Source organism: Maniola hyperantus, chromosome 14, assembly GCF_902806685.2.
Source record: "Maniola hyperantus chromosome 14, iAphHyp1.2, whole genome shotgun sequence".
Taxonomy (NCBI): domain Eukaryota; kingdom Metazoa; phylum Arthropoda; class Insecta; order Lepidoptera; family Nymphalidae; genus Maniola; species Maniola hyperantus.
This window is the reverse complement of record NC_048549.1, coordinates 3,733,394-3,744,634: the sequence shown is the minus strand read 5'-3', so window position 1 is coordinate 3,744,634 and position 11,241 is coordinate 3,733,394. Positions and strand designations below refer to the sequence as shown.

Genomic DNA, 11,241 nt, shown 5'->3' with positions numbered 1-11,241 from the left:
AATGATGTTTGATTCGAGATTAGTCTCGTGTGTAAACCCGTGAAAACTACTATCCTTTTAAAACCTTAAGTAGCGATTACTCCTGTAGTTCAGTCTGAACTGGCAGTGCGTAAAGCTCAAATTGAGTTGAGCACCTCTAGATTTTTTTTACTAGTTCCTATCTAACCATACGGAACACTTAGCAAGTCCTGGTATAAATAATGAACTCCTATAATTTAATATGGACTTAAGTAGGTACATGGTTTTCACAATTTAAAAATAGCAAGGTAGAATGCCACTCTATATTAATGTAAACTTAGATTACGAGTCATAACATCAATCCATTTTTTCATAACCAATATTATAGGTCAGAGCCTCAATAGCTCAACTAGTAAAGGAGTGGACTGAAACCGAAAGGTCGACGGTTCAAACCCCGCCCGTTGCACTATTGTCGTACCTACTCCTAGCACAAGCTTCACGCTTAGTTGGAGAGGAAAGGGGAATATTAGTCATTTAACATGGCTAATATTCTTAATAAAAAAAATAAAAAATAGGTAGGCTTAGATAAATTAAAATATTTCGATACTTTCGACATTTCCGGGATTTGAAGACTTAAATAGTACGCGACAGATCGAAATGGCAATCGGGGAGGGTGTGCGGGCCGTCACCCCGCTTAATACCCCGATTGCCATCTCGACCTGTCGCGGGCTATAGGTATACATTTAAGTAAGTAATTAAGTATCGACTTTTCATGACAGTTTAGTGGTTTAAGAATTTTTCATTTGAACAGAAAACCACACTTTTGACACGACATGATGCAGTTAAATACAAACACTAACCAATAACCATTACGATCATATTTTATTGAAAAGAATAATTCAGCATTCAGACCCTTGAATATACCGGGAAAATACTAGGTCGACGAGATCGTACATAAACCGCAATCTCAATAATAATTAGGTTAATATGTTTAATAGAAACAGAGTTAGGTATTCAAGCAGCTATCAACTGAGCTAATAAATCAGCAGCACTCAATGATTACTAACAATCTATTTCAATTTGTAAATAAACCATCGAATGTATAACTGTAGGTATCTATTAATAGTACGCGACAGGTTGAGATGCCAATCGGGGTGGGGACGCCCCTCACACCCGCACAGCTCCTGCACTAACCCGGCGCGAGATAGCGCGGGTAAGGTGAGTGAGTGGGTGAGGTGAGTGGGTTAGTGTGCGGGACGTCCCCTCGCCTCATATCCCGGTTGCCATCTGGACCTGTCGCGAACTATAGTTCAATATATATGCTAAAAAGTTGGGTACGTAGAGGTATAATATATGTACTAGATTTTACCCGCGACTTCGTCCGTATAACCTACGTAAGAATAAGATAGCACTAGGAGAATAGCTACCTATAAGTGAAAGAATTTTCAGAATCCGATCACTAGTTCTAGAGATTACCTCCGACGAAGTCACGGTCATAATCTGGTGTCTATAATAGTAAAAATACCGGGCAAGTCAAACTCACACACGAAGGGTTCCGTGCCATCGTACGAGATGGTCTGCCCACTTTTATGTAAAACACTGCAAGTTGATGTCGGACTGCGCCATCTATAAATGTGACTTAGTAAATTAATTTTTTCGTAAACACATTTTAATCTTTTTTGTGATGTACCCACAAATTCACGATTTTTAAATTTTTCCCTTTACTTGTGCTATAAGACCTACCTACCTGCCAAATTTTATGAATCTAGGTCAACTGGAAATACCCTATAGGTTTTGATTCCCTTGACGGGTTTTGACAGACAGACTGATAGACCGACCGACAACGAAGTGTCCCTTTTTTCATTTTGAGGTACATAACTCTAAAAATGACCAATTTTTGAATTGCAAAGACCATAAATTCACACGTAAAAAAATTTAGATCTTTTTAAATTGACAAAAATGTTGAGCATACTGAACGTTCCAACTTCCATGCGGTTTCATTACATCTCAAATGGAAGGGTAGAAAAGCATTTATCTACGTCAAAATGACAGGTTACGCCTTGCCTTCAATATAAACGTTCATTTCCTGATATTACAGAAGGTATAGGAATTAGGAACCTGTATATTTCTTTCTCTACTCTAATGTTCAACTCTAGAAAATAAGAACGAAATAAAACTGCTTACAATTAAATAGTAAATCATCATCATCATCAACGCATCGTCAGCTCACTACGGAGCACGGGTCTCCTCTCAGAGTGAGAAGGGTTTTGGTCATAGTCTACCACGCTTGCGCGGATTGGTAGACTTCACACACCTTTGAGAACATCATGGAGACCTCTCGGGCATGCAGGTTTCCTCACGATGTTTTCCTTCACCGTTAAAGCAAGTGATATTTAATTACTTAAAACGAACATAACTCCGAAAAGTTAGAGGTGCGACCTCCGAAAAGAAGGCGGACGTCTTAACCACTAGGCTATCACAGCTTACAATAGTAAATACTGCATATGTCGCACTGGAAGGCGCAGCGTTAGAAGATCCCCAACTAGGTGGACGGACGACATGAAGCGAGTCGCAGGGAGCCGCTGGTTTCAGGCGGCGCAAAACCGTGGCGTGTGGTAGTCCTTACAAGAGACCCATGTCCAGCAGTAGACGTCTATCGGTTGACGATGATGATGGTGATGATGATATAAGACAGAAATACATGATTAGGTACTCCATAATGCTCAACTGTAAAAAAAAATAAGCACAAAGTAAAAGTATATAAAAGTGCTTACAATAAAATAGTAAATAACAAATTAGCATACACTATATAAAAGAGAAACAAATGATTAGTATATTCACGTCAGTTATTTCATATTTGCTAAAGATAACGTCAATATTATACTAAGTTAGTAGTTAGTTAGTTTATTTTCCATACATAATATTATTGTCAAACAACTTGTGACATATACCTAAACGTTTTTCCTCGAATACTCTTTGAAATCGAAACTTAGTCCCTGACAAATGATACTATGTATCTGATAAATACTTCAAGTAAATATTTGAGAGTTGTATAAATAAGTATGTAACCCATGAACGCAAACATCTATCGGTCGAGTCGGACTTTTGTAACTACATATTTAGTATCTCAAACTTGTAAACTGAAATGTTGCGTGAAATTGTCTATGTTTAGTATATATGTCGCAGGTATATTGTCAAAGTAGTGATATTACAATTTCACTAGTGATATTATAATCAAACGGTAGATTGTCAATCGACTTTATTTCTTACAATTTAACGGCCTGGTTTTAGTGATATCGTAATCTCACGGGGTCATTATAGTGACATTATAATAAATCTAGGTATATTGTGAGTAAAGTTGGCAGTGGGAGACATCGAGCGTTCTGATTGGTCAAAAAGTCCTCCTCCAGAAAAGTGTCATACTATGTGATTTATTATTTTCTATGATATTATTACAATAGTTTGTGATTTTCTAGTTATAAGTCTATGATTGCAAAATTGACATTGGAAATGGACCAATCAGAGATAGCCTCATAATCTAACTACCACTGAAATTGCCTTACAATATTACTATAGTGTCCCCGTGACATTACAATGACACTAAAACCAGGCCGTTAAATTGTGAGAAATAGTCCTCCTCCAGAAAAGTGTCATACTATGTGATTTATTATTTTCTATGATATAATTACAATAGTTTGTGATTTTCTAGTTATAAGTCTATGATTGCAAAATTGACATTGGAAATGGACCAATCAGAGATAGCCTCATAATCTAACTACCACTGAAATTGCCTTACAATATCACTATAGTGTCCCCGTGACATTACAATGACACTAAAACCAGGCCGTTAAATTGTGAGAAATGAAGTCGATTGACAATCTACCGTTTAATTATAATATCACTAGTGAAATTGTAATATACCTGCTTTGACAATATACCTGCGACATATACATTGTGATAACAAACAAAACGTAAATACCTAAGGATTTATTCAAGTGCTAATAATTTTTTACGAGACATTTCACCGCGATTAATAGCTTCAACTGGTGACAGAAGGGCTGGCTCATTTTTTGCGCAGCGGATCAGCCTGGCTGTCCAGCGCGGAAATGCAGCCAGTATTCTTGGCACCATTCCACGCGGTCATGATTTATATAGTAATTAGATAAGGCTAGCTTTAAGAAAAAAAAAAAAAAAAAAGTGATAAAGATTACTAATGATTAAGTTATATGTACATTGTTGGACATCAACGTTAACCTTAAGGTTAATGTAGTTTAGTTTAGTTTAATATTCTTTATTGTACACCAAAAAGAAAAGACACAAAAAGAAACATGTAAAAGAAGAACATACAATTAGCGGCCTTATCGCTGTGAAGCGATCTCTACCAGGCAACTAGGTTTAGGCAAGTAGGTAGGTAATGTAGCCGCAGCATTACAAATCCAAAGCCAAAAGAGACATTTTAAACTATTTGTAGACCAACATGACTACACGATTAGCGCCGTTATGATAATGATTTTTATTCACTAGGGCACTAGGCCACTTGTAGATAATAATCTGCATGCCAATTATGTAAATCCGTGCGATAAAATATTCTTCTGGCGACGAACAAAGCATATTAAAGACCAATAGAGTTAGAAAATTCTATATTCATGATGTAACTTTGTAGTTAGCTAATAACACTAACAAAGAAATTTTAAGACACTGGCGAAACACTCTGTGCCCAGCTGGCACACCTAAAAGCCAATAATTGGGAATTGAATTGAATTGAAATTTTAAAGAAATTTTTGTCATGACCAAAAACTCGACTAGAGTCATATCCATGATGTAAGTTTTTATGTTTTAACTAATGACTTTACTTTTTAAATAGCTACCGATTTATGTAAATAGCCAATCAATATTTATTCATCTAAATCCTCGTCCAATAATAGCTACGTCGTTTAAAATAATAGTTTACATGAATTACCATTCGCAGAACAACTCAATGTCATTCACGTCACAAAACAAAATGTCGTGCACGGATAAATTAACACAATCTACAAAAGATGGTAAGCTGATGATTCAGACTCCTTCTTGTTTTAAGCTATTAGGTTGATTGGAAATGCACGTCAAACGCTCCAATGGCTGATAAATTATACGTAAAATGGTACATTTAAAAATACATATATTTCAATATTTCGTGTTTTATGCTTTATAGCCTTGTTATTTAATGATAAGTAACAAATAAGGAAGTTGTTTTCTATTACTTCATTGTACTCATCGATGATTATACTGACTGCCCTGTGATTTCTTATCATTAATGAATTTCAACCTTTTGAAAACTTAGACTGTAAAAACAATATTACTCATATCAAACATTATTTAGAAATTATTATATTCTGGTTTGGCCGTTACTCGCTACCCTAAATTATTGTACTCGATAACATATCATGATTTTAAACTTCTATTAAGTTAGATAAATATCTAGTCACTAAAACTTCGTTAATATCACAGAACTTCTGGCAAACCAAACTGATACGACGCGAAGTTGATAACACCCATTTTTGCGTAGGCTTACCTAATGACTCGCTTAGTTATAATGACGCATTAATTTATATTCATAATGACTCTCCTCTCTTAAATATATTAGAACTGTAAGCCTTATTAGCAATCCAACTGCGAAGACGAGAAAATTAAGCATATTAAACAACCATCCAAACTTTGGAGCAAGTGATGCAAAACTCTAGTGCTCAGAATTTTACTTAGACGTCGCTGGGTGTTACCGTATAAATTGGGTACAAAAATAAGAAACGGCTAAGTCCTACAACTAGAGGCTAGCTGTGATAGCCTAGCCCTAGTGGTTAAGACGTCCGCCTCCTCTTCGAAGGTTGGGGGTGGAGGCGCATCACGCCGGGTTTGGGTTATTTTCTTGTTTAACACTTGTTTAATTTGCTTAAGAGTTTTAATTAGGTAATTATGGTTTACATTTGAGAATCACACATTATTTTATACATCTTCCAACAATGAGAGAAAAACAAAGTGTCGAATAGAAACGTCAGTGTGTCACAGAGCGGCGACCCCTCGGCTCCACCATTTCGCCAGAGTAGAATAAGGTATGTTTGCGTGCGCGGACAGGGGGTTCGATCCCGGGCACGCAGCTCGATCTCTTCGGAGTTATGTGCGTTTTATAGAAAAAAACGTCGAGGTTAAAAGCGTAAAAGCTGGAAATGGAATAGGATAGCCAACGCAGTATAACTTTTCCATTTTGTGAATAATCTTTAAATATATAAAAGGTGACTGACTGACTGACTGATCTATCAACGCACAGCTCAAACTACTGGACGGATCGAGCTGAAATTTGGCATGCAGATAGGTATTATGACGTAAGCATCCGCTAAGAAAGGATTTTTGAAAATTCAACCCCTAAGGGGGTGAAATAGAGGTTTGAAATTTGTGAAGTCCACGCGAACGAAGTCGCGGACATCAGCTAGTGGGGTATATGAAGAAATGTCGAGAAGGCACAGGAAAAAGAAAAGGTCGGTTATTATAGGAGAGGAAGTTTGTACAAACAAGAATGTATAATCATTTCCAATACGGAAAACACGTAGATTGGAACCTCAGACATATTACTTTATAAGCCTACTAATATTAAAAAGAGGTAAACTTTCTAAGTTTATTGGTAGGGAGTAATCTCTGGAACTACTGAACCGCTTTTGAAAATTCTTTCACCTGTAGAAAGCTACATCCTTAGATATATTTTATTTTCAACAAAATTAGAGATCCCTACGAAAATCGTAATAAGCTACCCGCGCGAAGCCGGGGCAGGTCGCTAGTCAGCCTACAATTTTGTAACGTACAATCGAGAGCGGTCGAGAACGCTTGGCACTGACCTCTAAACATTGTAAGGCAAACAAGTACACTCAATAGGGTAGAGGAATCGACATATATGGTCTCGATGATTAACAAACCGGAAAAGATTCCTGGCGCTATAAAAAAAACACGAAATCAACAGATCATCAATTACATTTTTTCAAAAGCCAGCCAGCCTAAATGTTAGAACTTTTTTGAAGGCTTACAATGAAGTTAACTAAATTCTGCCAATCCGCACTTGGCCAGCTTGGTGGACTATGGCCTAACCCTTCTCGTAACGAGAGGAGACCCGTGATCTGTTGTGAGCCGGCTATGGGTTGAGCATGGTGATGGTACAATAAAGTTATTTCATCCCATTGAAATCGATGGAGATAAGACTATCTCTACAAAATAAACAAGTTAAGAACGGGCTCCGAGCATCAATCGAACGAAAGGGGTTTCACTTTATTGCGAAATTAATTCTCCTCTTTGAGGAAAACGCTGAAGTAGAATACTTAACAAAGTTTCAGGTGCGGGTACTTACTGAAAGACGATAAATACTTTATGCGGGCGGAAGTGAGTTTTTATCCAGTTTTTGTGAGACCGTTTTCACAAAAACTGGAAAAATACTCACTTCACTACTACTGTTAAAAGGAAAACCAATTTGATATACTTTCACATACATTTTAATCACTGTTTCTTATTTAATTAATTTACAAGTCGGTACAATGAACTATTCATATTCCAAGCGTCACCATAGAGTACATATATAGTCTATCCGAAAACCACAGACTCCCGGAGAATGTCAGAGAGCGCTATGATCGCGCACAGACTATACTAACCCACCTAACACTACTTAGCCTATCAATCAATCAACCAGCCTGTTTGCGTCCACTACTGGACATACGCCTTCCCAAGAGCACGCCACCACACACGATCCTCCGCCTTCCTCATCCACCCACTTCCCGCTACCTTCTTAAGGTCGTCAGTTTTGCGGGTTGGAGGTCGTCCCACACTTCGCTTACTGATACGCGGTCTCCACCCCAGAACACGTCTGCCCCATCGGCCATCGGTTCTGCCACAGACGTGGCCTGCCCACTGCCACTTCAGCTGGCTAATTCGACACCTTAGCCTACTACGCTAATTCTTAGCCTATCAGACGAGTTAAAAGCAATTCCCTCTTCGTGATCTATTCCTCTTTGTTGAGAGTCATCACCACTTCCATTAATGACACATTTTTTTCTGTGACCTAAACTTAAATTTACGGTTTTCTCCTTTATTCCTTTACTTGTGCTATAAGAATTACCTACCAACCAATTTCATGATCCTAGGTCAACGGGAAGTATACCCTATAGGTTTTCTTGACAGACACGACGGACAGACGGGCAAACAGACATACAACAAAGGCTTTTTTCTTTTTGAGGTACGGAACCCTAATAAGCAATTAGGTGCTAGTACACTTCGAAAATAAATATCAGTATTAATCAATGACAATGAAAAATCCTTCTTTTGAAAAATTCATATACCGTCGTCTTTTTATGAAGCTCAGTAAATCGCAAGATGTGATTTTTATGCTGCATTGTCCTTTGTTGCAATCTCGAATCTTGAACGCCAATATATAAGTCTGAGGGTGTGTTCACAACACTGACTTTTCCTTTTGTGTCGGTGTTTCAAAGGAATTCTTAGAAGTTTTGTTTCAGCGCAACAAGGCATACTAAACTGTGAAGGACCATTACGGGCGCTAACTAAATACTGAAAGGTATGTTTTATGGAATCATTGTTTCTGAAAATTAAGATGGTAATGCATTTGTTTTTAAGAATTATAACGTTATATTCGAAGCGATAGTACAATATCAAATTACAATTTTGCTATACATTTATTGCTTCAACTATTGGGCTTCACTCTTCATATCGAACTGATTATAATAATAGTTTCAACAATCTTGTGCAATTCTACTATAGGATTTAAGAGTCGTTGCACTCGCACAGAGTTTATTTATTTCAGTAAATAGCTGTCATGTAAACTAAGTAGTTGAGAATTAAACCGACCGCATTGTGCGTAAGTGCGTAGATAATTAATTAATTAGGGCCGTTTTTCATACCAATTTTATTTAATGTTTATGTCATTACTCAGTTACGCATTTACATTTTTTGTCTCATGGTCCAGTAAGTAAATTGTTCACAAAACAGTTTCAACCTCAGACTAAGAATCAAGGGACAAAACAACAAAAGAAATCATACTTAGATATGAGAGGTTATGTTTCATAATTTGGGTTCGCTACAACTTTTACAGCCGATCACTCAACAATGCACCATAAATGGCTTCTACACACCTTCAATACTGAATTTAAAAAAACCGGCCAAGTGCGAGTCAGGGTCGCGCAATGAGGGTTCCGTACTACAGTCGTATTTTTTCGACATTTTGCACGATAATTCAAAAAGTATGATGCATAAAAATAAAAATAAATCTGTTTTAGAATGTACAGGTAAAGACCTTTCATATGATACCCCACTTGATATAGTCACTCACTTCGAAAGTTGAAAATACGAATTATTAGTTCATGACCACAATTTAATTTTTTTTTGTGTGATCTAACCCTAAATTCGCGGTTTTCAGATTTTTCCCCAAATGTCAGCTATAAGATCTACCTACCTGCCAAATTTCATGATTCTAGGTCAACGGGAAGTACCCTGTAAGTTTCTTGACAGACAGACAGACGGACAACAAAGTGATCCTATAGGGGTTCCGTTTTTTCTTTTGAGGTACGGAACCCTAAAAAACCAGAAAACTAAATAAAACCTCGCAATAAATTACTATCACAGAGGTTTGTTGGGCACAGATGATAACTGTGCCCAACAAAAAAAGCTAAACTATGACAAAGGCAAAAAAAGGTTTTTTGTCTATATCACTCTTCAGAGCTTTTCTATACACCTAGCTTGCTCTAACAACGTATAATTATTTTTATGCCAAGTCAAAGTTTGATTCTTAGTCTGAGATTTCAAAATTATCCATAAAAGTAGGTATTCTCAGTGGGCGTCTTCTTTCGTCATATTTGTGGTGTCATCCTCAAAATCTATATTGGTTTCATCTTGAACACGCCTTTACTGGCGTAATAAGCGCAGTGCGTCGTATATCACGTAAATAAAAGTACGTCGGACCGGATTTTATCGACTGTGGCAATATTCTCTTTATAAGAAGAATTTAATGCTTTAAACGTATGCTTTACCTTTTGATCGATCTTCGCGGAACTGTATTTTAATGCTTTTTCCTTCTCAGTGACGTTATTTAAATAAATAACGGCCAAATTATTGGACATCAGTCCCATTGTCAGACGGAGTGAGACATACAGTACGCGGCAGAAAGTAATGTACATCTGCCTTTCCAAAGTGATAGAAATAATATTTTGACGCTCTGTGCCGCGACGTGCAGTGACGCGCAGCGCAGCTTAGGTGCGTACAGACCTTTAATATTACCAAGCATTTCGTTATCATTTCACACACGAAATCTAATCATAGCCTAAGCATAGACACGGATTGACAGTTTGTCATTTATGAAATATACTTTAGTAGTTGTTACGAAATATTAAATATTGTAGAGAACAGCTTATTAACGCTGCCCATAGTTCAGTAATCACTACACTTTTTACAGTCAAATGCGAGATTAGATCATTAATTATCCTGGCTTAACACGTTTTATTGGTGTTATTCGCAGTATAATAATTATGTTGGGAAGGTATATTATGATTAATGATTTCATGAATGTAATTTTTTTTATCTTTGCAACTATGTACCTACCTACTTACAACATTTGTGATTGCAAAAGATCCTGTTGCGTCAATAGTTTTATTTTAGAAACCTACGCATAGATATGAGTTTCGGCTAGGAAGGGTTGGGTTAACTTGGTGAATTACGTCACCCAGCAGAATACAAATTCGTTGATTTCTATTTTTTCCCTTACATTTTATGAATCGGTGAAGGATAGTCTTATTTTAACCATCCTGGCTTACCTAATTACTGTAGTTATTCGTTGTAATTTGTTTTATACTTACAGTTGATTATGCCTGACTAACTTTGCTTGAATATAATTAAACTCTTTGATTTTCCGGGCTAAAAAGTATGTAGTCCTCTCTACAAAATTTGGTCAAAATCGATTAAACGCATGGGCCGTGAATAGCTAATTGACAGACACATTTGGCAATTATAATATTAGTATGACATCAGTACCCTTATTATAAATGCGAAAGTGTGTTTGTTTGTTAGTTTGTCCTTCAATCACGTCGCAGCGGAGCAACGAATCGACGTGATATTTGCATGGGTATAGTTAAAGGCCTGGAGAGTGACATAGGCTACTTTTTATCCCGGAAAATCAAAAAGTTTCCACGGGAATTTTAAAACCTAAATCCACGCGAACGAAGTCGCGGGCATCAGCTAGTTTGTAATATTAGTATGGCATTTATAATA

The 11,241-nt window shown here is 37.0% G+C and overlaps 1 protein-coding gene across 5 annotated transcripts in view; it reads right to left on the bottom strand.

The window, feature by feature from the left end:
* LOC117988249 (supervillin-like) overlaps positions 1-11,241 on the bottom strand; it is a 256,319-nt gene that overhangs the window by 231,250 nt on the left and 13,828 nt on the right. The gene's annotated exons all lie outside the window — the stretch shown is intronic.